This window comes from Lissotriton vulgaris, chromosome 8, assembly GCF_964263255.1.
Source record: "Lissotriton vulgaris chromosome 8, aLisVul1.2, whole genome shotgun sequence".
Classification (NCBI taxonomy): Eukaryota; Metazoa; Chordata; class Amphibia; order Caudata; family Salamandridae; genus Lissotriton; species Lissotriton vulgaris.
In genome coordinates this window covers 156,000,569-156,022,861 of record NC_141696.1, presented here as the reverse complement: position 1 = coordinate 156,022,861, position 22,293 = coordinate 156,000,569, and the positions used below count along the sequence as shown (strand labels likewise).

Genomic DNA, 22,293 nt, shown 5'->3' with positions numbered 1-22,293 from the left:
AATATGGAAGAATGCCTAGCATCTGGTAGACAGTTGGACTCCAGCACACTTACGGCAATTTCCTCAGGGCTGTGATCAGGGGCTGCTTAGATTTGCGTATTCCACCCTATGTTGTGACATTGAAATTCCTTGTTGAATTTGCTTTAGCTAGCCAAGAGGTGGCTGTTGACTCAATTTCAAAGCAGCTTTGGGCCGTTCAAGTGGCTGGTTAATAGCACTTTCTCTTTGTACGCCTTAAAGGTCTAAAGAGTTCTTCATAGGTACTGCTCTCTATGGATTGTTCAAAGATCTGTTGGAAGTACTTATAATAGGATAAATAAATTGAGGGCATGCCTTTTCGGTACCCCACTTGCATGGCTGTCTGGCCTGTGGAAGGTTCCGCAAATGCAAATCAGGATGGCCGAGTGGTCTAAGGCGCTGCGTTCAGTTCGCAGTCTCTTCTCGAGGCGTGGGTTCAAATCCCACTTCTGACAATTGTGTGTTTACTCTACTTTTTTCTTGGGAGAGAAAAAATCTGATCATTTCCCTCACATGGGCTTATATGGTTGTCTACTTGGAAAAGTGCAGTGAGTTTTTTTCTTGCTCTAGCCACTCATGACCTAAGTTGTGTGCTTTTTTTGGTTCACAATATCTTTCCCTCTCTGTAGATGATCAAGCAAATGTGGTCAGGGTGGCCGAGTGGTCTAAGGCGCTGCGTTAAGGCCGCAGTCTCTCCTGGAGGCGTGGGTTCGAATCCTACTTCTGACAAAACTTTAAGTCCATTTTGTCTCTGAGTTCTTTTAGAATCTCAGCTAAAAATTGGCAGTGCATATAATATCTGAATAAGTAACAAACTTCAGTTTCAACTGCAAATTAATTTGCCCAATTCTGTCTTCAAGCTCGTATAATATTCTTCTAGCACTCGTGGTGTTTTATGTGTTTTTTGGGGGGTGCTTAAAAAGTCCCTTTTATTAATGAAATGGGTTACATTCAGTCTTGTGATATTTTTGGTTTCCAATAAGTAGATTGTTAATTTTATGTAACCTCATTTTCTAATGCTCCATTCAAGAGATGTTTCCACTATGAAATGCAGAGCAAGGGGAAAGAGCACAAGTGATAGAGCGAGTGAGTGAGAAGGGGTGTTGAGGAAGGAGAGAATGAAACAAAGACAGAGTGAGTGAACGGCAGGTAGGCCTAGAAGAGGAGACTAGAAGTGAAGGCGACATACTTTTCCCTGCTTTTGACCTCCCACCCATCCCAAACCGACCACAAACGTACCATCTATGCAACGTTGGTATGCAGAAATTCACGCCTCAGCCAGTGAGGGTAAGTCCCAGGCCAGGGGCTAGAGAGCAAAAGACTGCATGTGCTCAGACGTTCCCTGCTAGGGACAGTTGATCTGAAACAAGGTCTGCTCTCTTGTATCCAGAAAGGATCTAGAAATCCCGCATGAATCTGCAAGGCACAATGACAGCATACATTTGCATAATATGCCCCACCTTCTGCCTTCCTACTTCCTGTGCAGTAGTTGTTTGTGTAGAGAGAGAGGTCGCAGGCAAGGTAATTTTGTGAGTAGGATACAGGACCCTAAATAGCTGGTGAGAGGTATGAGGTATTCTAAAAGCATAAAAATTGTACACCTGTGAAATGAAATGCTTTCACATGTGATCTTCTGTGTTTATTGTCCTGTGCATAAAGTTGCACCTTGTGTTTGAAGGTTTAAATTATTTCAGGCTTGCATGGAGGCAGAAATTTCTGAGTGACTTTTATACATTTCTTAAGACTCTACACTGTCAGGATGGCCGAGTGGTCTAAGGCGCTGTGTTTAGGCCGCAGTCTCCTCTGGAGGCGTGGGTTCGAATCCCACTTCTGACATGACTTTTGGAGATGTAATCTCCTTTTTCAGGTTAACATCTGATGGAAGTTGCATCTGTTGGTCTTCACCTGGGATGTGATTCCGTCCTCATCTAGTCAAGAGAGCTGGGGTTTCTCATATATTTCGGTTGTATAAAGTCTTGCTGACAAAGTGCAGTCCTTACTATATGAGCATAGGACCCATGTAAGAGCTCATCTGGAAGAGTCATGCTCTTGTATGCCCTGGCCAGACAGGCCATGCAAATATGGAAGAATGCCTAGCATCTGGTAGCCAGTTGGACTCCAGCACACTTACAGCAATTTCCTCAGGGCTGTGATCAGGGGCTGCTTAGATTTGCGTATTCCACCCTATGTTGTGACATTGAAATTCCTTGTTGAATTTGCTTTAGCTAGCCAAGAGGTGGCTGTTGACTCAATTTCAAAGCAGCTTTGGGCCTTTCAAGTGGCTGGTTAATAGCACTTTCTCTTTGTACGCCTTAAAGGTCTAAAGAGTTCTTCATAGGTACTGCTCTCTATGGATTGTTCAAAGATCTGTTGGAAGTACTTATAATAGGATAAATAAATTGAGGGCATGCCTTTTCGGTACCCCACTTGCATGGCTGTCTGGCCTGTGGAAGGTTCCACAAATGCAAGTCAGGATGGCCGAGTGGTCTAAGGCGCTGCGTTCAGGTCACAGTCTCTTCTGGAGGCGTGGGTTCAAATCCCACTTCTGACAATTGTGTGTTTACTCTACTTTTTTCTAGGGAGAGAAAAAATCTGATCATTTCCCTCACATGGGCTTATATGGTTGTCTACTTGGAAAAGTGCAGTGAGTTTTTTTCTTGCTCTAGCCACTCATGACCTAAGTTGTTTGTTTTTTCTGGTTCACAATATCTTTCCCTCTCTGTAGATGATCAAGCAAATGTGGTCAGGGTGGCCGAGTGGTCTAAGGCGCTGCGTTAAGGCCGCAGTCTCTCCTGGAGGCGTGGGTTCGAATCCCACTTCTGACAAAACTTTAAGTCCATTTTGTCTCTGAGTTCTTTTAGAATCTCAGCTAAAAATTGGCAGTGCATATAATATCTGAATAAGTAACAAACTTCAGTTTCAACTGCAAATTAATTTGCCCAATTCTGTCTTCAAGCTCGTATAATATTCTTCTAGCACTCGTGGTGTTTTATGTGTTTTTTGGGGGGTGCTTAAAAAGTCCCTTTTATTAATGAAATGGGTTACATTCAGTCTTGTGATATTTTTGGTTTCCAATAAGTAGATTGTTAATTTTATGTAACCTCATTTTCTAATGCTCCATTCAAGAGATGTTTCCACTATGAAATGCAGAGCAAGGGGAAAGAGCACAAGTGATAGAGCGAGTGAGTGAGAAGGGGTGTTGAGGAAGGAGAGAATGAAACAAAGACAGAGTGAGTGAACGGCAGGTAGGCCTAGAAGAGGAGACTAGAAGTGAAGGCGACATACTTTTCCCTGCTTTTGACCTCCCACCCATCCCAAACCGACCACAAACGTACCATCTATGCAACGTTGGTATGCAGAAATTCACGCCTCAGCCAGTGAGGGTAAGTCCCAGGCCAGGGGCTAGAGAGCAAAAGACTGCATGTGCTCAGACGTTCCCTGCTAGGGACAGTTGATCTGAAACAAGGTCTGCTCTCTTGTATCCAGCAAGGATCTAGAAATACTGCATGAATCTGCAAGGCACAATGACAGCATACATTTGCATAATATGCCCCACCTTCTGCCTTCCTACTTCCTGTGCAGTAGTTGTTTGTGTAGAGAGAGAGGTCACAGGCAAGGTAATTTTGTGAGTAGGATACAGGACCCTAAATAGCTGGTGAGAGGTATGAGGTATTCTAAAAGCATAAAAATTGTACACCTGTGAAATGAAATGCTTTCACATGTGACCTTCTGTGTTTATTGTCCTGTGCATAAAGTTGCACCTTGTGTTTGAAGGTTTAAATTATTTCAGGCTTGCATAGAGGCAGAAATTTCTGAGTGACTTTTATACATTTCTTAAGACTCTGCACTGTCAGGATGGCCGAGTGGTCTAAGGCGCTGTGTTTAGGCCGCAGTCTCCTCTGGAGGCGTGGGTTCGAATCCCACTTCTGACATGACTTTTGGAGATGTAATCTCCTTTTTCAGGTTAACATCTGATGGAAGTTGCATCTGTTGGTCTTCACCTGGGATGTGATTCCGTCCTCATCTAGTCAAGAGAGCTGGGGTTTCTCATATATTTCGGTTGTATAAAGTCTTGCTGACAAAGTGCAGTCCTTACTATATGAGCATAGGACCCATGTAAGAGCTCATCTGGAAGAGTCATGCTCTTGTATGCCCTGGCCAGACAGGCCATGCAAATATGGAAGAATGCCTAGCATCTGGTAGACAGTTGGACTCCAGCACACTTACGGCAATTTCCTCAGGGCTGTGATCAGGGGCTGCTTAGATTTGCGTATTCCACCCTATGTTGTGACATTGAAATTCCTTGTTGAATTTGCTTTAGCTAGCCAAGAGGTGGCTGTTGACTCAATTTCAAAGCAGCTTTGGGCCGTTCAAGTGGCTGGTTAATAGCACTTTCTCTTTGTACGCCTTAAAGGTCTAAAGAGTTCTTCATAGGTACTGCTCTCTATGGATTGTTCAAAGATCTGTTGGAAGTACTTATAATAGGATAAATAAATTGAGGGCATGCCTTTTCGGTATCCCACTTGCATGGCTGTCTGGCCTGTGGAAGGTTCCACAAATGCAAGTCAGGATGGCCGAGTGGTCTAAGGCGCTGCGTTCAGGTCACAGTCTCTTCTGGAGGCGTGGGTTCAAATCCCACTTCTGACAATTGTGTGTTTACTCTACTTTTTTCTTGGGAGAGAAAAAATCTGATCATTTCCCTCACATGGGCTTATATGGTTGTCTACTTGGAAAAGTGCAGTGAGTTTTTTTCTTGCTCTAGCCACTCATGACCTAAGTTGTTTGTTTTTTCTGGTTCACAATATCTTTCCCTCTCTGTAGGTGATCAAGCAAATGTGGTCAGGGTGGCCGAGTGGTCTAAGGCGCTGCGTTAAGGCCGCAGTCTCTCCTGGAGGCGTGGGTTCGAATCCCACTTCTGACAAAACTTTAAGTCCATTTTGTCTCTGAGTTCTTTTAGAATCTCAGCTAAAAATTGGCAGTGCATATAATATCTGAATAAGTAACAAACTTCAGTTTCAACTGCAAATTAATTTGCCCAATTCTGTCTTCAAGCTCGTATAATATTCTTCTAGCACTCGTGGTGTTTTATGTGTTTTTTGGGGGGTGCTTAAAAAGTCCCTTTTATTAATGAAATGGGTTACATTCAGTCTTGTGATATTTTTGGTTTCCAATAAGTAGATTGTTAATTTTATGTAACCTCATTTTCTAATGCTCCATTCAAGAGATGTTTCCACTATGAAATGCAGAGCAAGGGGAAAGAGCACAAGTGATAGAGCGAGTGAGTGAGAAGGGGTGTTGAGGAAGGAGAGAATGAAACAAAGACAGAGTGAGTGAACGGCAGGTAGGCCTAGAAGAGGAGACTAGAAGTGAAGGCGACATACTTTTCCCTGCTTTTGACCTCCCACCCATCCCAAACCGACCACAAACGTACCATCTATGCAACGTTGGTATGCAGAAATTCACGCCTCAGCCAGTGAGGGTAAGTCCCAGGCCAGGGGCTAGAGAGCAAAAGACTGCATGTGCTCAGACGTTCCCTGCTAGGGACAGTTGATCTGAAACAAGGTCTGCTCTCTTGTATCCAGAAAGGATCTAGAAATCCTGCATGAATCTGCAAGGCACAATGACAGCATACATTTGCATAATATGCCCCACCTTCTGCCTTCCTACTTCCTGTGCAGTAGTTGTTTGTGTAGAGAGAGAGGTCGCAGGCAAGGTAATTTTGTGAGTAGGATACAGGACCCTAAATAGCTGGTGAGAGGTATGAGGTATTCTAAAAGCATAAAAATTGTACACCTGTGAAATGAAATGCTTTCACATGTGATCTTCTGTGTTTATTGTCCTGTGCATAAAGTTGCACCTTGTGTTTGAAGGTTTAAATTATTTCAGGCTTGCATGGAGGCAGAAATTTCTGAGTGACTTTTATACATTTCTTAAGACTCTGCACTGTCAGGATGACCGAGTGGTCTAAGGCGCTGTGTTTAGGCCGCAGTCTCCTCTGGAGGCGTGGGTTCGAATCCCACTTCTGACATGACTTTTGGAGATGTAATCTCCTTTTTCAGGTTAACATCTGATGGAAGTTGCATCTGTTGGTCTTCACCTGGGATGTGATTCCGTCCTCATCTAGTCAAGAGAGCTGGGGTTTCTCATATATTTCGGTTGTATAAAGTCTTGCTGACAAAGTGCAGTCCTTACTATATGAGCATAGGACCCATGTAAGAGCTCATCTGGAAGAGTCATGCTCTTGTATGCCCTGGCCAGACAGGCCATGCAAATATGGAAGAATGCCTAGCATCTGGTGGACAGTTGGACTCCAGCACACTTACGGCAATTTCCTCAGGGCTGTGATCAGGGGCTGCTTAGATTTGCGTATTCCACCCTATGTTGTGACATTGAAATTCCTTGTTGAATTTGCTTTAGCTAGCCAAGAGGTGGCTGTTGACTCAATTTCAAAGCAGCTTTGGGCCTTTCAAGTGGCTGGTTAATAGCACTTTCTCTTTGTACGCCTTAAAGGTCTAAAGAGTTCTTCATAGGTACTGCTCTCTATGGATTGTTCAAAGATCTGTTGGAAGTACTTATAATAGGATAAATAAATTGAGGGCATGCCTTTTCGGTACCCCACTTGCATGGCTGTCTGGCCTGTGGAAGGGTCCACAAATGCAAGTCAGGATGGCCGAGTGGTCTAAGGCGCTGCGTTCAGGTCGCAGTCTCTTCTGGAGGCGTGGGTTCAAATCCCACTTCTGACAATTGTGTGTTTACTCTACTTTTTTCTTGAGAGAGAAAAAATCAGATCGTTTCCCTCACATGGGCTTATATGGTTGTCTACTTGGAAAAGTGCAGTGAGTTTTTTTCTTGCTCTAGCCACTCATGACCTAAGTTGTGTGCTTTTTTTGGTTCACAATATCTTTCCCTCTCTGTAGATGATCAAGCAAATGTGGTCAGGATGGCCGAGTGGTCTAAGGCGCTGCGTTAAGGCCGCAGTCTCTCCTGGAGGCGTGGGTTCGAATCCCACTTCAGACAAAACTTTAAGTCCATTTTGTCTCTGAGTTCTTTTAGAATCTCAGCTAAAAATTGGCAGTGCATATAATATCTGAATAAGTAACAAACTTCAGTTTCAACTGCAAATTAATTTGCCCAATTCTGTCTTCAAGCTCGTATAATATTCTTCTAGCACTCGTGGTGTTTTATGTGTTTTTTGGGGGGTGCTTAAAAAGTCCCTTTTATTAATGAAATGGGTTACATTCAGTCTTGTGATATTTTTGGTTTCCAATAAGTAGATTGTTAATTTTATGTAACCTCATTTTCTAATGCTCCATTCAAGAGATGTTTCCACTATGAAATGCAGAGCAAGGGGAAAGAGCACAAGTGATAGAGCGAGTGAGTGAGAAGGGGTGTTGAGGAAGGAGAGAATGAAACAAAGACAGAGTGAGTGAACGGCAGGTAGGCCTAGAAGAGGAGACTAGAAGTGAAGGCGACATACTTTTCCCTGCTTTTGACCTCCCACCCATCCCAAACCGACCACAAACGTACCATCTATGCAACGTTGGTATGCAGAAATTCACGCCTCAGCCAGTGAGGGTAAGTCCCAGGCCAGGGGCTAGAGAGCAAAAGACTGCATGTGCTCAGACGTTCCCTGCTAGGGACAGTTGATCTGAAACAAGGTCTGCTCTCTTGTATCCAGCAAGGATCTAGAAATACTGAATGAATCTGCAAGGCACAATGACAGCATACATTTGCATAATATGCCCCACCTTCTGCCTTCCTACTTCCTGTGCAGTAGTTGTTTGTGTAGAGAGAGAGGTCACAGGCAAGGTAATTTTGTGAGTAGGATACAGGACCCAAAATAGCTGGTGAGAGGTATGAGGTATTCTAAAAGCATAAAAATTGTACACCTGTGAAATGAAATGCTTTCACATGTGACCTTCTGTGTTTATTGTCCTGTGCATAAAGTTGCACCTTGTGTTTGAAGGTTTAAATTATTTCAGGCTTGCATGGAGGCAGAAATTTCTGAGTGACTTTTATACATTTCTTAAGACTCTGCACTGTCAGGATGGCCGAGTGGTCTAAGGCGCTGTGTTTAGGCCGCAGTCTCCTCTGGAGCCGTGGGTTCGAATCCCACTTCTGACATGACTTTTGGAGATGTAATCTCCTTTTTCAGGTTAACATCTGATGGAAGTTGCATCTGTTGGTCTTCACCTGGGATGTGATTCCGTCCTCATCTAGTCAAGAGAGCTGGGGTTTCTCATATATTTCGGTTGTATAAAGTCTTGCTGACAAAGTGCAGTCCTTACTATATGAGCATAGGACCCATGTAAGAGCTCATCTGGAAGAGTCATGCTCTTGTATGCCCTGGCCAGACAGGCCATGCAAATATGGAAGAATGCCTAGCATCTGGTAGACAGTTGGACTCCAGCACACTTACGGCAATTTCCTCAGGGCTGTGATCAGGGGCTGCTTAGATTTGCGTATTCCACCCTATGTTGTGACATTGAAATTCCTTGTTGAATTTGCTTTAGCTAGCCAAGAGGTGGCTGTTGACTCAATTTCAAAGCAGCTTTGGGCCGTTCAAGTGGCTGGTTAATAGCACTTTCTCTTTGTACGCCTTAAAGGTCTAAAGAGTTCTTCATAGGTACTGCTCTCTATGGATTGTTCAAAGATCTGTTGGAAGTACTTATAATAGGATAAATAAATTGAGGGCATGCCTTTTCGGTACCCCACTTGCATGGCTGTCTGGCCTGTGGAAGGTTCTGCAAATGCAAATCAGGATGGCCGAGTGGTCTAAGGAGCTGCGTTCAGTTCGCAGTCTCTTCTCGAGGCGTGGGTTCAAATCCCACTTCTGACAATTGTGTGTTTACTCTACTTTTTTCTTGGGAGAGAAAAAATCTGATCATTTCCCTCACATGGGCTTATATGGTTGTCTACTTGGAAAAGTGCAGTGAGTTTTTTTCTTGCTCTAGCCACTCATGACCTAAGTTGTGTGCTTTTTTTGGTTCACAATATCTTTCCCTCTCTGTAGATGATCAAGCAAATGTGGTCAGGGTGGCCGAGTGGTCTAAGGTGCTGCGTTAAGGCCGCAGTCTCTCCTGGAGGCGTGGGTTCGAATCCCACTTCTGACAAAACTTTAAGTCCATTTTGTCTCTGAGTTCTTTTAGAATCTCAGCTAAAAATTGGCAGTGCATATAATATCTGAATAAGTAACAAACTTCAGTTTCAACTGCAAATTAATTTGCCCAATTCTGTCTTCAAGCTCGTATAATATTCTTCTAGCACTCGTGGTGTTTTATGTGTTTTTTGGGGGGTGCTTAAAAAGTCCCTTTTATTAATGAAATGGGTTACATTCAGTCTTGTGATATTTTTGGTTTCCAATAAGTAGATTGTTAATTTTATGTAACCTCATTTTCTAATGCTCCATTCAAGAGATGTTTCCACTATGAAATGCAGAGCAAGGGGAAAGAGCACAAGTGATAGAGCGAGTGAGTGAGAAGGGGTGTTGAGGAAGGAGAGAATGAAACAAAGACAGAGTGAGTGAACGGCAGGTAGGCCTAGAAGAGGAGACTAGAAGTGAAGGCGACATACTTTTCCCTGCTTTTGACCTCCCACCCATCCCAAACCGACCACAAACGTACCATCTATGCAACGTTGGTATGCAGAAATTCACGCCTCAGCCAGTGAGGGTAAGTCCCAGGCCAGGGGCTAGAGAGCAAAAGACTGCATGTGCTCAGACGTTCCCTGCTAGGGACAGTTGATCTGAAACAAGGTCTGCTCTCTTGTATCCAGAAAGGATCTAGAAATCCCGCATGAATCTGCAAGGCACAATGACAGCATACATTTGCATAATATGCCCCACCTTCTGCCTTCCTACTTCCTGTGCAGTAGTTGTTTGTGTAGAGAGAGAGGTCGCAGGCAAGGTAATTTTGTGAGTAGGATACAGGACCCTAAATAGCTGGTGAGAGGTATGAGGTATTCTAAAAGCATAAAAATTGTACACCTGTGAAATGAAATGCTTTCACATGTGATCTTCTGTGTTTATTGTCCTGTGCATAAAGTTGCACCTTGTGTTTGAAGGTTTAAATTATTTCAGGCTTGCATGGAGGCAGAAATTTCTGAGTGACTTTTATACATTTCTTAAAACTCTACACTGTCAGGATGGCCGAGTGGTCTAAGGCGCTGTGTTTAGGCCGCAGTCTCCTCTGGAGGCGTGGGTTCGAATCCCACTTCTGACATGACTTTTGGAGATGTAATCTCCTTTTTCAGGTTAACATCTGATGGAAGTTGCATCTGTTGGTCTTCACCTGGGATGTGATTCCGTCCTCATCTAGTCAAGAGAGCTGGGGTTTCTCATATATTTCGGTTGTATAAAGTCTTGCTGACAAAGTGCAGTCCTTACTATATGAGCATAGGACCCATGTAAGAGCTCATCTGGAAGAGTCATGCTCTTGTATGCCCTGGCCAGACAGGCCATGCAAATATGGAAGAATGCCTAGCATCTGGTAGCCAGTTGGACTCCAGCACACTTACAGCAATTTCCTCAGGGCTGTGATCAGGGGCTGCTTAGATTTGCGTATTCCACCCTATGTTGTGACATTGAAATTCCTTGTTGAATTTGCTTTAGCTAGCCAAGAGGTGGCTGTTGACTCAATTTCAAAGCAGCTTTGGGCCTTTCAAGTGGCTGGTTAATAGCACTTTCTCTTTGTACGCCTTAAAGGTCTAAAGAGTTCTTCATAGGTACTGCTCTCTATGGATTGTTCAAAGATCTGTTGGAAGTACTTATAATAGGATAAATAAATTGAGGGCATGCCTTTTCGGTACCCCACTTGCATGGCTGTCTGGCCTGTGGAAGGTTCCACAAATGCAAGTCAGGATGGCCGAGTGGTCTAAGGCGCTGCGTTCAGGTCACAGTCTCTTCTGGTGGCGTGGGTTCAAATCCCACTTCTGACAATTGTGTGTTTACTCTACTTTTTTCTAGGGAGAGAAAAAATCTGATCATTTCCCTCACATGGGCTTATATGGTTGTCTACTTGGAAAAGTGCAGTGAGTTTTTTTCTTGCTCTAGCCACTCATGACCGAAGTTGTTTGTTTTTTCTGGTTCACAATATCTTTCCCTCTCTGTAGATGATCAAGCAAATGTGGTCAGGGTGGCCGAGTGGTCTAAGGCGCTGCGTTAAGGCCGCAGTCTCTCCTGGAGGCGTGGGTTCGAATCCCACTTCTGACAAAACTTTAAGTCCATTTTGTCTCTGAGTTCTTTTAGAATCTCAGCTAAAAATTGGCAGTGCATATAATATCTGAATAAGTAACAAACTTCAGTTTCAACTGCAAATTAATTTGCCCAATTCTGTCTTCAAGCTCGTATAATATTCTTCTAGCACTCGTGGTGTTTTATGTGTTTTTTGGGGGGTGCTTAAAAAGTCCCTTTTATTAATGAAATGGGTTACATTCAGTCTTGTGATATTTTTGGTTTCCAATAAGTAGATTGTTAATTTTATGTAACCTCATTTTCTAATGCTCCATTCAAGAGATGTTTCCACTATGAAATGCAGAGCAAGGGGAAAGAGCACAAGTGATAGAGCGAGTGAGTGAGAAGGGGTGTTGAGGAAGGAGAGAATGAAACAAAGACAGAGTGAGTGAACGGCAGGTAGGCCTAGAAGAGGAGACTAGAAGTGAAGGCGACATACTTTTCCCTGCTTTTGACCTCCCACCCATCCCAAACCGACCACAAACGTACCATCTATGCAACGTTGGTATGCAGAAATTCACGCCTCAGCCAGTGAGGGTAAGTCCCAGGCCAGGGGCTAGAGAGCAAAAGACTGCATGTGCTCAGACGTTCCCTGCTAGGGACAGTTGATCTGAAACAAGGTCTGCTCTCTTGTATCCAGCAAGGATCTAGAAATACTGCATGAATCTGCAAGGCACAATGACAGCATACATTTGCATAATCTGCCCCACCTTCTGCCTTCCTACTTCCTGTGCAGTAGTTGTTTGTGTAGAGAGAGAGGTCACAGGCAAGGTAATTTTGTGAGTAGGATACAGGACCCTAAATAGCTGGTGAGAGGTATGAGGTATTCTAAAAGCATAAAAATTGTACACCTGTGAAATGAAATGCTTTCACATGTGACCTTCTGTGTTTATTGTCCTGTGCATAAAGTTGCACCTTGTGTTTGAAGGTTTAAATTATTTCAGGCTTGCATAGAGGCAGAAATTTCTGAGTGACTTTTATACATTTCTTAAGACTCTGCACTGTCAGGATGGCCGAGTGGTCTAAGGCGCTGTGTGTAGGCCGCAGTCTCCTCTGGAGGCGTGGGTTCGAATCCCACTTCTGACATGACTTTTGGAGATGTAATCTCCTTTTTCAGGTTAACATCTGATGGAAGTTGCATCTGTTGGTCTTCACCTGGGATGTGATTCCGTCCTCATCTAGTCAAGAGAGCTGGGGTTTCTCATATATTTCGGTTGTATAAAGTCTTGCTGACAAAGTGCAGTCCTTACTATATGAGCATAGGACCCATGTAAGAGCTCATCTGGAAGAGTCATGCTCTTGTATGCCCTGGCCAGACAGGCCATGCAAATATGGAAGAATGCCTAGCATCTGGTAGACAGTTGGACTCCAGCACACTTACGGCAATTTCCTCAGGGCTGTGATCAGGGGCTGCTTAGATTTGCGTATTCCACCCTATGTTGTGACATTGAAATTCCTTGTTGAATTTGCTTTAGCTAGCCAAGAGGTGGCTGTTGACTCAATTTCAAAGCAGCTTTGGGCCGTTCAAGTGGCTGGTTAATAGCACTTTCTCTTTGTACGCCTTAAAGGTCTAAAGAGTTCTTCATAGGTACTGCTCTCTATGGATTGTTCAAAGATCTGTTGGAAGTACTTATAATAGGATAAATAAATTGAGGGCATGCCTTTTCGGTATCCCACTTGCATGGCTGTCTGGCCTGTGGAAGGTTCCACAAATGCAAGTCAGGATGGCCGAGTGGTCTAAGGCGCTGCGTTCAGGTCACAGTCTCTTCTGGAGGCGTGGGTTCAAATCCCACTTCTGACAATTGTGTGTTTATTCTACTTTTTTCTTGGGAGAGAAAAAATCTGATCATTTCCCTCACATGGGCTTATATGGTTGTCTACTTGGAAAAGTGCAGTGAGTTTTTTTCTTGCTCTAGCCACTCATGACCTAAGTTGTTTGTTTTTTCTGGTTCACAATATCTTTCCCTCTCTGTAGATGATCAAGCAAATGTGGTCAGGGTGGCCGAGTGGTCTAAGGCGCTGCGTTAAGGCCGCAGTCTCTCCTGGAGGCGTGGGTTCGAATCCCACTTCTGACAAAACTTTAAGTCCATTTTGTCTCTGAGTTCTTTTAGAATCTCAGCTAAAAATTGGCAGTGCATATAATATCTGAATAAGTAACAAACTTCAGTTTCAACTGCAAATTAATTTGCCCAATTCTGTCTTCAAGCTCGTATAATATTCTTCTAGCACTCGTGGTGTTTTATGTGTTTTTTGGGGGGTGCTTAAAAAGTCCCTTTTATTAATGAAATGGGTTACATTCAGTCTTGTGATATTTTTGGTTTCCAATAAGTAGATTGTTAATTTTATGTAACCTCATTTTCTAATGCTCCATTCAAGAGATGTTTCCACTATGAAATGCAGAGCAAGGGGAAAGAGCACAAGTGATAGAGCGAGTGAGTGAGAAGGGGTGTTGAGGAAGGAGAGAATGAAACAAAGACAGAGTGAGTGAACGGCAGGTAGGCCTAGAAGAGGAGACTAGAAGTGAAGGCGACATACTTTTCCCTGCTTTTGACCTCCCACCCATCCCAAACCGACCACAAACGTACCATCTATGCAACGTTGGTATGCAGAAATTCACGCCTCAGCCAGTGAGGGTAAGTCCCAGGCCAGGGGCTAGAGAGCAAAAGACTGCATGTGCTCAGACGTTCCCTGCTAGGGACAGTTGATCTGAAACAAGGTCTGCTCACTTGTATCCAGAAAGGATCTAGAAATCCTGCATGAATCTGCAAGGCACAATGACAGCATACATTTGCATAATATGCCCCACCTTCTGCCTTCCTACTTCCTGTGCAGTAGTTGTTTGTGTAGAGAGAGAGGTCGCAGGCAAGGTAATTTTGTGAGTAGGATACAGGACCCTAAATAGCTGGTGAGAGGTATGAGGTATTCTAAAAGCATAAAAATTGTACACCTGTGAAATGAAATGCTTTCACATGTGATCTTCTGTGTTTATTGTCCTGTGCATAAAGTTGCACCTTGTGTTTGAAGGTTTAAATTATTTCAGGCTTGCATGGAGGCAGAAATTTCTGAGTGACTTTTATACATTTCTTAAGACTCTGCACTGTCAGGATGACCGAGTGGTCTAAGGCGCTGTGTTTAGGCCGCAGTCTCCTCTGGAGGCGTGGGTTCGAATCCCACTTCTGACATGACTTTTGGAGATGTAATCTCCTTTTTCAGGTTAACATCTGATGGAAGTTGCATCTGTTGGTCTTCACCTGGGATGTGATTCCGTCCTCATCTAGTCAAGAGAGCTGGGGTTTCTCATATATTTCGGTTGTATAAAGTCTTGCTGACAAAGTGCAGTCCTTACTATATGAGCATAGGACCCATGTAAGAGCTCATCTGGAAGAGTCATGCTCTTGTATGCCCTGGCCAGACAGGCCATGCAAATATGGAAGAATGCCTAGCATCTGGTGGACAGTTGGACTCCAGCACACTTACGGCAATTTCCTCAGGGCTGTGATCAGGGGCTGCTTAGATTTGCGTATTCCACCCTATGTTGTGACATTGAAATTCCTTGTTGAATTTGCTTTAGCTAGCCAAGAGGTGGCTGTTGACTCAATTTCAAAGCAGCTTTGGGCCTTTCAAGTGGCTGGTTAATAGCACTTTCTCTTTGTACGCCTTAAAGGTCTAAAGAGTTCTTCATAGGTACTGCTCTCTATGGATTGTTCAAAGATCTGTTGGAAGTACTTATAATAGGATAAATAAATTGAGGGCATGCCTTTTCGGTACCCCACTTGCATGGCTGTCTGGCCTGTGGAAGGGTCCACAAATGCAAGTCAGGATGGCCGAGTGGTCTAAGGCGCTGCGTTCAGGTCGCAGTCTCTTCTGGAGGCGTGGGTTCAAATCCCACTTCTGACAATTGTGTGTTTACTCTACTTTTTTCTTGAGAGAGAAAAAATCAGATCATTTCCCTCACATGGGCTTATATGGTTGTCTACTTGGAAAAGTGCAGTGAGTTTTTTTCTTGCTCTAGCCACTCATGACCTAAGTTGTGTGCTTTTTTTGGTTCACAATATCTTTCCCTCTCTGTAGATGATCAAGCAAATGTGGTCAGGATGGCCGAGTGGTCTAAGGCGCTGCGTTAAGGCCGCAGTCTCTCCTGGAGGCGTGGGTTCGAATCCCACTTCAGACAAAACTTTAAGTCCATTTTGTCTCTGAGTTCTTTTAGAATCTCAGCTAAAAATTGGCAGTGCATATAATATCTGAATAAGTAACAAACTTCAGTTTCAACTGCAAATTAATTTGCCCAATTCTGTCTTCAAGCTCGTATAATATTCTTCTAGCACTCGTGGTGTTTTATGTGTTTTTTGGGGGGTGCTTAAAAAGTCCCTTTTATTAATGAAATGGGTTACATTCAGTCTTGTGATATTTTTGGTTTCCAATAAGTAGATTGTTAATTTTATGTAACCTCATTTTCTAATGCTCCATTCAAGAGATGTTTCCACTATGAAATGCAGAGCAAGGGGAAAGAGCACAAGTGATAGAGCGAGTGAGTGAGAAGGGGTGTTGAGGAAGGAGAGAATGAAACAAAGACAGAGTGAGTGAACGGCAGGTAGGCCTAGAAGAGGAGACTAGAAGTGAAGGCGACATACTTTTCCCTGCTTTTGACCTCCCACCCATCCCAAACCGACCACAAACGTACCATCTATGCAACGTTGGTATGCAGAAATTCACGCCTCAGCCAGTGAGGGTAAGTCCCAGGCCAGGGGCTAGAGAGCAAAAGACTGCATGTGCTCAGACGTTCCCTGCTAGGGACAGTTGATCTGAAACAAGGTCTGCTCTCTTGTATCCAGCAAGGATCTAGAAATACTGAATGAATCTGCAAGGCACAATGACAGCATACATTTGCATAATATGCCCCACCTTCTGCCTTCCTACTTCCTGTGCAGTAGTTGTTTGTGTAGAGAGAGAGGTCACAGGCAAGGTAATTTTGTGAGTAGGATACAGGACCCAAAATAGCTGGTGAGAGGTATGAGGTATTCTAAAAGCATAAAAATTGTACACCTGTGAAATGAAATGCTTTCACATGTGACCTTCTGTGTTTATTGTCCTGTGCATAAAGTTGCACCTTGTGTTTGAAGGTTTAAATTATTTCAGGCTTGCATGGAGGCAGAAATTTCTGAGTGACTTTTATACATTTCTTAAGACTCTGCACTGTCAGGATGGCCGAGTGGTCTAAGGCGCTGTGTTTAGGCCGCAGTCTCCTCTGGAGCCGTGGGTTCGAATCCCACTTCTGACATGACTTTTGGAGATGTAATCTCCTTTTTCAGGTTAACATCTGATGGAAGTTGCATCTGTTGGTCTTCACCTGGGATGTGATTCCGTCCTCATCTAGTCAAGAGAGCTGGGGTTTCTCATATATTTCGGTTGTATAAAGTCTTGCTGACAAAGTGCAGTCCTTACTATATGAGCATAGGACCCATGTAAGAGCTCATCTGGAAGAGTCATGCTCTTGTATGCCCTGGCCAGACAGGCCATGCAAATATGGAAGAATGCCTAGCATCTGGTAGACAGTTGGACTCCAGCACACTTACGGCAATTTCCTCAGGGCTGTGATCAGGGGCTGCTTAGATTTGCGTATTCCACCCTATGTTGTGACATTGAAATTCCTTGTTGAATTTGCTTTAGCTAGCCAAGAGGTGGCTGTTGACTCAATTTCAAAGCAGCTTTGGGCCGTTCAAGTGGCTGGTTAATAGCACTTTCTCTTTGTACGCCTTAAAGGTCTAAAGAGTTCTTCATAGGTACTGCTCTCTATGGATTGTTCAAAGATCTGTTGGAAGTACTTATAATAGGATAAATAAATTGAGGGCATGCCTTTTCGGTACCCCACTTGCATGGCTGTCTGGCCTGTGGAAGGTTCTGCAAATGCAAATCAGGATGGCCGAGTGGTCTAAGGAGCTGCGTTCAGTTCGCAGTCTCTTCTCGAGGCGTGGGTTCAAATCCCACTTCTGACAATTGTGTGTTTACTCTACTTTTTTCTTGGGAGAGAAAAAATCTGATCATTTCCCTCACATGGGCTTATATGGTTGTCTACTTGGAAAAGTGCAGTGAGTTTTTTTCTTGCTCTAGCCACTCATGACCTAAGTTGTGTGCTTTTTTTGGTTCACAATATCTTTCCCTCTCTGTAGATGATCAAGCAAATGTGGTCAGGGTGGCCGAGTGGTCTAAGGTGCTGCGTTAAGGCCGCAGTCTCTCCTGGAGGCGTGGGTTCGAATCCCACTTCTGACAAAACTTTAAGTCCATTTTGTCTCTGAGTTCTTTTAGAATCTCAGCTAAAAATTGGCAGTGCATATAATATCTGAATAAGTAACAAACTTCAGTTTCAACTGCAAATTAATTTGCCCAATTCTGTCTTCAAGCTCGTATAATATTCTTCTAGCACTCGTGGTGTTTTATGTGTTTTTTGGGGGGTGCTTAAAAAGTCCCTTTTATTAATGAAATGGGTTACATTCAGTCTTGTGATATTTTTGGTTTCCAATAAGTAGATTGTTAATTTTATGTAACCTCATTTTCTAATGCTCCATTCAAGAGATGTTTCCACTATGAAATGCAGAGCAAGGGGAAAGAGCACAAGTGATAGAGCGAGTGAGTGAGAAGGGGTGTTTAGGAAGGAGAGAATGAAACAAAGACAGAGTGAGTGAACGGCAGGTAGGCCTAGAAGAGGAGACTAGAAGTGAAGGCGACATACTTTTCCCTGCTTTTGACCTCCCACCCATCCCAAACCGACCACAAACGTACCATCTATGCAACGTTGGGATGCAGAAATTCACGCCTCAGCCAGTGAGGGTAAGTCCCAGGCCAGGGGCTAGAGAGCAAAAGACTGCATGTGCTCAGACGTTCCCTGCTAGGGACAGTTGATCTGAAACAAGGTCTGCTCTCTTGTATCCAGAAAGGATCTAGAAATCCTGCATGAATCTGCAAGGCACAATGACAGCATACATTTGCATAATATGCCCCACCTTCTGCCTTCCTACTTCCTGTGCAGTAGTTGTTTGTGTAGAGAGAGAGGTCGCAGGCAAGGTAATTTTGTGAGTAGGATACAGGACCCTAAATAGCTGGTGAGAGGTATGAGGTATTCTAAAAGCATAAAAATTGTACACCTGTGAAATGAAATGCTTTCACATGTGATCTTCTGTGTTTATTGTCCTGTGCATAAAGTTGCACCTTGTGTTTGAAGGTTTAAATTATTTCAGGCTTGCATGGAGGCAGAAATTTCTGAGTGACTTTTATACATTTCTTAAGACTCTACACTGTCAGGATGGCCGAGTGGTCTAAGGCGCTGTGTTTAGGCCGCAGTCTCCTCTGCAGGCGTGGGTTCGAATCCCACTTCTGACATGACTTTTGGAGATGTAATCTCCTTTTTCAGGTTAACATCTGATGGAAGTTGCATCTGTTGGTCTTCACCTGGGATGTGATTCCGTCCTCATCTAGTCAAGAGAGCTGGGGTTTCTCATATATTTCGGTTGTATAAAGTCTTGCTGACAAAGTGCAGTCCTTACTATATGAGCATAGGACCCATGTAAGAGCTCATCTGGAAGAGTCATGCTCTTGTATGCCCTGGCCAGACAGGCCATGCAAATATGGAAGAATGCCTAGCATCTGGTAGACAGTTGGACTCCAGCACACTTACGGCAATTTCCTCAGGGCTATGATCAGGGGCTGCTTAGATTTGCGTATTCCACCCTATGTTGTGACATTGAAATTCCTTGTTGAATTTGCTTTAGCTAGCCAAGAGGTGGCTGTTGACTCAATTTCAAAGCAGCTTTGGGCCGTTCAAGTGGCTGGTTAATAGCACTTTCTCTTTGTACGCCTTAAAGGTCTAAAGAGTTCTTCATAGGTACTGCTCTCTATGGATTGTTCAAAGATCTGTTGGAAGTACTTATAATAGGATAAATAAATTGAGGGCATGCCTTTTCGGTACCCCACTTGCATGGCTGTCTGGCCTGTGGAAGGTTCCGCAAATGCAAATCAGGATGGCCGAGTGGTCTAAGGCGCTGCGTTCAGTTCGCAGTCTCTTCTCGAGGCATGGGTTCAAATCCCACTTCTGACAATTGTGTGTTTACTCTACTTTTTTCTTGGGAGAGAAAAAATCTGATCATTTCCCTCACATGGGCTTATATGGTTGTCTACTTGGAAAAGTGCAGTGAGTTTTTTTCTTGCTCTAGCCACTCATGACCTAAGTTGTGTGCTTTTTTTGGTTCACATTATCTTTCCCTCTCTGTAGATGATCAAGCAAATGTGGTCAGGGTGGCCGAGTGGTCTAAGGCGCTGCGTTAAGGCCGCAGTCTCTCCTGGAGGCGTGGGTTCGAATCCCACTTCTGACAAAACTTTAAGTCCATTTTGTCTCTGAGTTCTTTTAGAATCTCAGCTAAAAATTGGCAGTGCATATAATATCTGAATAAGTAACAAACTTCAGTTTCAACTGCAAATTAATTTGCCCAATTCTGTCTTCAAGCTCGTATAATATTCTTCTAGCACTCGTGGTGTTTTATGTGTTTTTTGGGGGGTGCTTAAAAAGTCCCTTTTATTAATGAAATGGGTTACATTCAGTCTTGTGATATTTTTGGTTTCCAATAAGTAGATTGTTAATTTTATGTAACCTCATTTTCTAATGCTCCATTCAAGAGATGTTTCCACTATGAAATGCAGAGCAAGGGGAAAGAGCACAAGTGATAGAGCGAGTGAGTGAGAAGGGGTGTTTAGGAAGGAGAGAATGAAACAAAGACAGAGTGAGTGAACGGCAGGTAGGCCTAGAAGAGGAGACTAGAAGTGAAGGCGACATACTTTTCCCTGCTTTTGACCTCCCACCCATCCCAAACCGACCACAAACGTACCATCTATGCAACGTTGGTATGCAGAAATTCACGCCTCAGCCAGTGAGGGTAAGTCCCAGGCCAGGGGCTAGAGAGCAAAAGACTGCATGTGCTCAGACGTTCCCTGCTAGGGACAGTTGATCTGAAACAAGGTCTGCTCTCTTGTATCCAGAAAGGATCTAGAAATCCTGCATGAATCTGCAAGGCACAATGACAGCATACATTTGCATAATATGCCCCACCTTCTGCCTTCCTACTTCCTGTGCAGTAGTTGTTTGTGTAGAGAGAGAGGTCGCAGGCAAGGTAATTTTGTGAGTAGGATACAGGACCCTAAATAGCTGGTGAGAGGTATGAGGTATTCTAAAAGCATAACAATTGTACACCTGTGAAATGAAATGCTTTCACATGTGATCTTCTGTGTTTATTGTCCTGTGCATAAAGTTGCACCTTGTGTTTGAAGGTTTAAATTATTTCAGGCTTGCATGGAGGCAGAAATTTCTGAGTGACTTTTATACATTTCTTAAGACTCTACACTGTCAGGATGGCCGAGTGGTCTAAGGCGCTGTGTTTAGGCCACAGTCTCCTCTGGAGGCGTGGGTTCGAATCCCACTTCTGACATGACTTTTGGAGATGTAATCTCCTTTTTCAGGTTAACATCTGATGGAAGTTGCATCTGTTGGTCTTCACCTGGGATGTGATTCCGTCCTTATCTAGTCAAGAGAGCTGGGGTTTCTCATATATTTCGGTTGTATAAAGTCTTGCTGACAAAGTGCAGTCCTTACTATATGAGCATAGGACCCATGTAAGAGCTCATCTGGAAGAGTCATGCTCTTGTATGCCCTGGCCAGACAGGCCATGCAAATATGGAAGAATGCCTAGCATCTGGTAGACAGTTGGACTCCAGCACACTTACGGCAATTTCCTCAGGGCTGTGATCAGGGGCTGCTTAGATTTGCGTATTCCACCCTATGTTGTGACATTGAAATTCCTTGTTGAATTGGCTTTAGCTAGCCAAGAGGTGGCTGTTGACTCAATTTCAAAGCAGCTTTGGGCCTTTCAAGTGGCTGGTTAATAGCACTTTCTCTTTGTACGCCTTAAAGGTCTAAAGAGTTCTTCATAGGTACTGCTCTCTATGGATTGTTCAAAGATCTGTTGGAAGTACTTATAATAGGATAAATAAATTGAGGGCATGCCTTTTCGGTACCCCACTTGCATGGCTGTCTGGCCTGTGGAAGGGTCCACAAATGCAAGTCAGGATGGCCGAGTGGTCTAAGGCGCTGCGTTCAGGTCGCCGTCTCTTCTGGAGGCGTGGGTTCAAATCCCACTTCTGACAATTGTGTGTTTACTCTACTTTTTTCTTGAGAGAGAAAAAATCTGATCATTTCCCTCACATGGGCTTATATGGTTGTCTACTTGGAAAAGTGCAGTGAGTTTTTTTCTTGCTCTAGCCACTCATGACCTAAGATGTGTGCTTTTTTTGGTTCACAATATCTTTCCCTCTCTGTAGATGATCAAGCAAATGTGGTCAGGGTGGCCGAGTGGTCTAAGGTGCTGCGTTAAGGCCGCAGTCTCTCCTGGAGGCATGTGTTCGAATCCCACTTCTGACAAAACTTTAAGTCCATTTTGTCTCTGAGTTCTTTTAGAATCTCAGCTAAAAATTGGCAGTGCATATAATATCTGAATAAGTAACAAACTTCAGTTTCAACTGCAAATTAATTTGCCCAATTCTGTCTTCAAGCTCGTATAATATTCTTCTAGCACTCGTGGTGTTTTATGTGTTTTTTGGGGGGTGCTTAAAAAGTCCCTTTTATTAATGAAATGGGTTACATTCAGTCTTGTGATATTTTTGGTTTCCAATAAGTAGATTGTTAATTTTATGTAACCTCATTTTCTAATGCTCCATTCAAGAGATGTTTCCACTATGAAATGCAGAGCAAGGGGAAAGAGCACAAGTGATAGAGCGAGTGAGTGAGAAGGGGTGTTTAGGAAGGAGAGAATGAAACAAAGACAGAGTGAGTGAACGGCAGGTAGGCCTAGAAGAGGAGACTAGAAGTGAAGGCGACATACTTTTCCCTGCTTTTGACCTCCCACCCATCCCAAACCGACCACAAACGTACCATCTATGCAACGTTGGGATGCAGAAATTCACGCCTCAGCCAGTGAGGGTAAGTCCCAGGCCAGGGGCTAGAGAGC

General features: G+C 43.7%; 20 non-coding genes across 20 annotated transcripts; all 20 read left to right on the top strand.

Moving 5' to 3' along the window:
- The first annotated feature begins 1,771 nt into the window (after window positions 1-1,771).
- Window positions 1,772-1,854, top strand: TRNAL-UAG (transfer RNA leucine (anticodon UAG)). The gene has a single exon. It is a non-coding gene; the product is annotated as a tRNA-Leu (tRNA).
- Window positions 1,855-2,760: 906 nt separating this feature from the next.
- On the top strand, window positions 2,761-2,843 carry TRNAL-AAG (transfer RNA leucine (anticodon AAG)). Its single transcript has one exon. It is a non-coding gene; the product is annotated as a tRNA-Leu (tRNA).
- Window positions 2,844-3,867: 1,024 nt separating this feature from the next.
- TRNAL-UAG (transfer RNA leucine (anticodon UAG)) lies at window positions 3,868-3,950 on the top strand. Its single transcript has one exon. It is a non-coding gene; the product is annotated as a tRNA-Leu (tRNA).
- A 906-nt stretch (window positions 3,951-4,856) lies between these two features.
- TRNAL-AAG (transfer RNA leucine (anticodon AAG)) lies at window positions 4,857-4,939 on the top strand. The gene has a single exon. It is a non-coding gene; the product is annotated as a tRNA-Leu (tRNA).
- Window positions 4,940-6,678: 1,739 nt separating this feature from the next.
- On the top strand, window positions 6,679-6,761 carry TRNAL-CAG (transfer RNA leucine (anticodon CAG)). The gene has a single exon. It is a non-coding gene; the product is annotated as a tRNA-Leu (tRNA).
- A 191-nt stretch (window positions 6,762-6,952) lies between these two features.
- TRNAL-AAG (transfer RNA leucine (anticodon AAG)) lies at window positions 6,953-7,035 on the top strand. The gene has a single exon. It is a non-coding gene; the product is annotated as a tRNA-Leu (tRNA).
- Window positions 7,036-8,059: 1,024 nt separating this feature from the next.
- TRNAL-UAG (transfer RNA leucine (anticodon UAG)) lies at window positions 8,060-8,142 on the top strand. Its single transcript has one exon. It is a non-coding gene; the product is annotated as a tRNA-Leu (tRNA).
- Window positions 8,143-9,048: 906 nt separating this feature from the next.
- Window positions 9,049-9,131, top strand: TRNAL-AAG (transfer RNA leucine (anticodon AAG)). Its single transcript has one exon. It is a non-coding gene; the product is annotated as a tRNA-Leu (tRNA).
- A 1,024-nt stretch (window positions 9,132-10,155) lies between these two features.
- On the top strand, window positions 10,156-10,238 carry TRNAL-UAG (transfer RNA leucine (anticodon UAG)). The gene has a single exon. It is a non-coding gene; the product is annotated as a tRNA-Leu (tRNA).
- Window positions 10,239-11,144: 906 nt separating this feature from the next.
- TRNAL-AAG (transfer RNA leucine (anticodon AAG)) lies at window positions 11,145-11,227 on the top strand. The gene has a single exon. It is a non-coding gene; the product is annotated as a tRNA-Leu (tRNA).
- Window positions 11,228-12,251: 1,024 nt separating this feature from the next.
- TRNAL-UAG (transfer RNA leucine (anticodon UAG)) lies at window positions 12,252-12,334 on the top strand. The gene has a single exon. It is a non-coding gene; the product is annotated as a tRNA-Leu (tRNA).
- A 906-nt stretch (window positions 12,335-13,240) lies between these two features.
- Window positions 13,241-13,323, top strand: TRNAL-AAG (transfer RNA leucine (anticodon AAG)). The gene has a single exon. It is a non-coding gene; the product is annotated as a tRNA-Leu (tRNA).
- Window positions 13,324-15,062: 1,739 nt separating this feature from the next.
- TRNAL-CAG (transfer RNA leucine (anticodon CAG)) lies at window positions 15,063-15,145 on the top strand. Its single transcript has one exon. It is a non-coding gene; the product is annotated as a tRNA-Leu (tRNA).
- A 191-nt stretch (window positions 15,146-15,336) lies between these two features.
- On the top strand, window positions 15,337-15,419 carry TRNAL-AAG (transfer RNA leucine (anticodon AAG)). The gene has a single exon. It is a non-coding gene; the product is annotated as a tRNA-Leu (tRNA).
- Window positions 15,420-16,443: 1,024 nt separating this feature from the next.
- TRNAL-UAG (transfer RNA leucine (anticodon UAG)) lies at window positions 16,444-16,526 on the top strand. Its single transcript has one exon. It is a non-coding gene; the product is annotated as a tRNA-Leu (tRNA).
- Window positions 16,527-17,432: 906 nt separating this feature from the next.
- TRNAL-AAG (transfer RNA leucine (anticodon AAG)) lies at window positions 17,433-17,515 on the top strand. Its single transcript has one exon. It is a non-coding gene; the product is annotated as a tRNA-Leu (tRNA).
- Window positions 17,516-18,539: 1,024 nt separating this feature from the next.
- Window positions 18,540-18,622, top strand: TRNAL-UAG (transfer RNA leucine (anticodon UAG)). Its single transcript has one exon. It is a non-coding gene; the product is annotated as a tRNA-Leu (tRNA).
- A 906-nt stretch (window positions 18,623-19,528) lies between these two features.
- TRNAL-AAG (transfer RNA leucine (anticodon AAG)) lies at window positions 19,529-19,611 on the top strand. Its single transcript has one exon. It is a non-coding gene; the product is annotated as a tRNA-Leu (tRNA).
- A 1,024-nt stretch (window positions 19,612-20,635) lies between these two features.
- TRNAL-UAG (transfer RNA leucine (anticodon UAG)) lies at window positions 20,636-20,718 on the top strand. Its single transcript has one exon. It is a non-coding gene; the product is annotated as a tRNA-Leu (tRNA).
- Window positions 20,719-21,350: 632 nt separating this feature from the next.
- On the top strand, window positions 21,351-21,433 carry TRNAL-CAG (transfer RNA leucine (anticodon CAG)). The gene has a single exon. It is a non-coding gene; the product is annotated as a tRNA-Leu (tRNA).
- The last annotated feature ends 860 nt before the right edge of the window (window positions 21,434-22,293 follow it).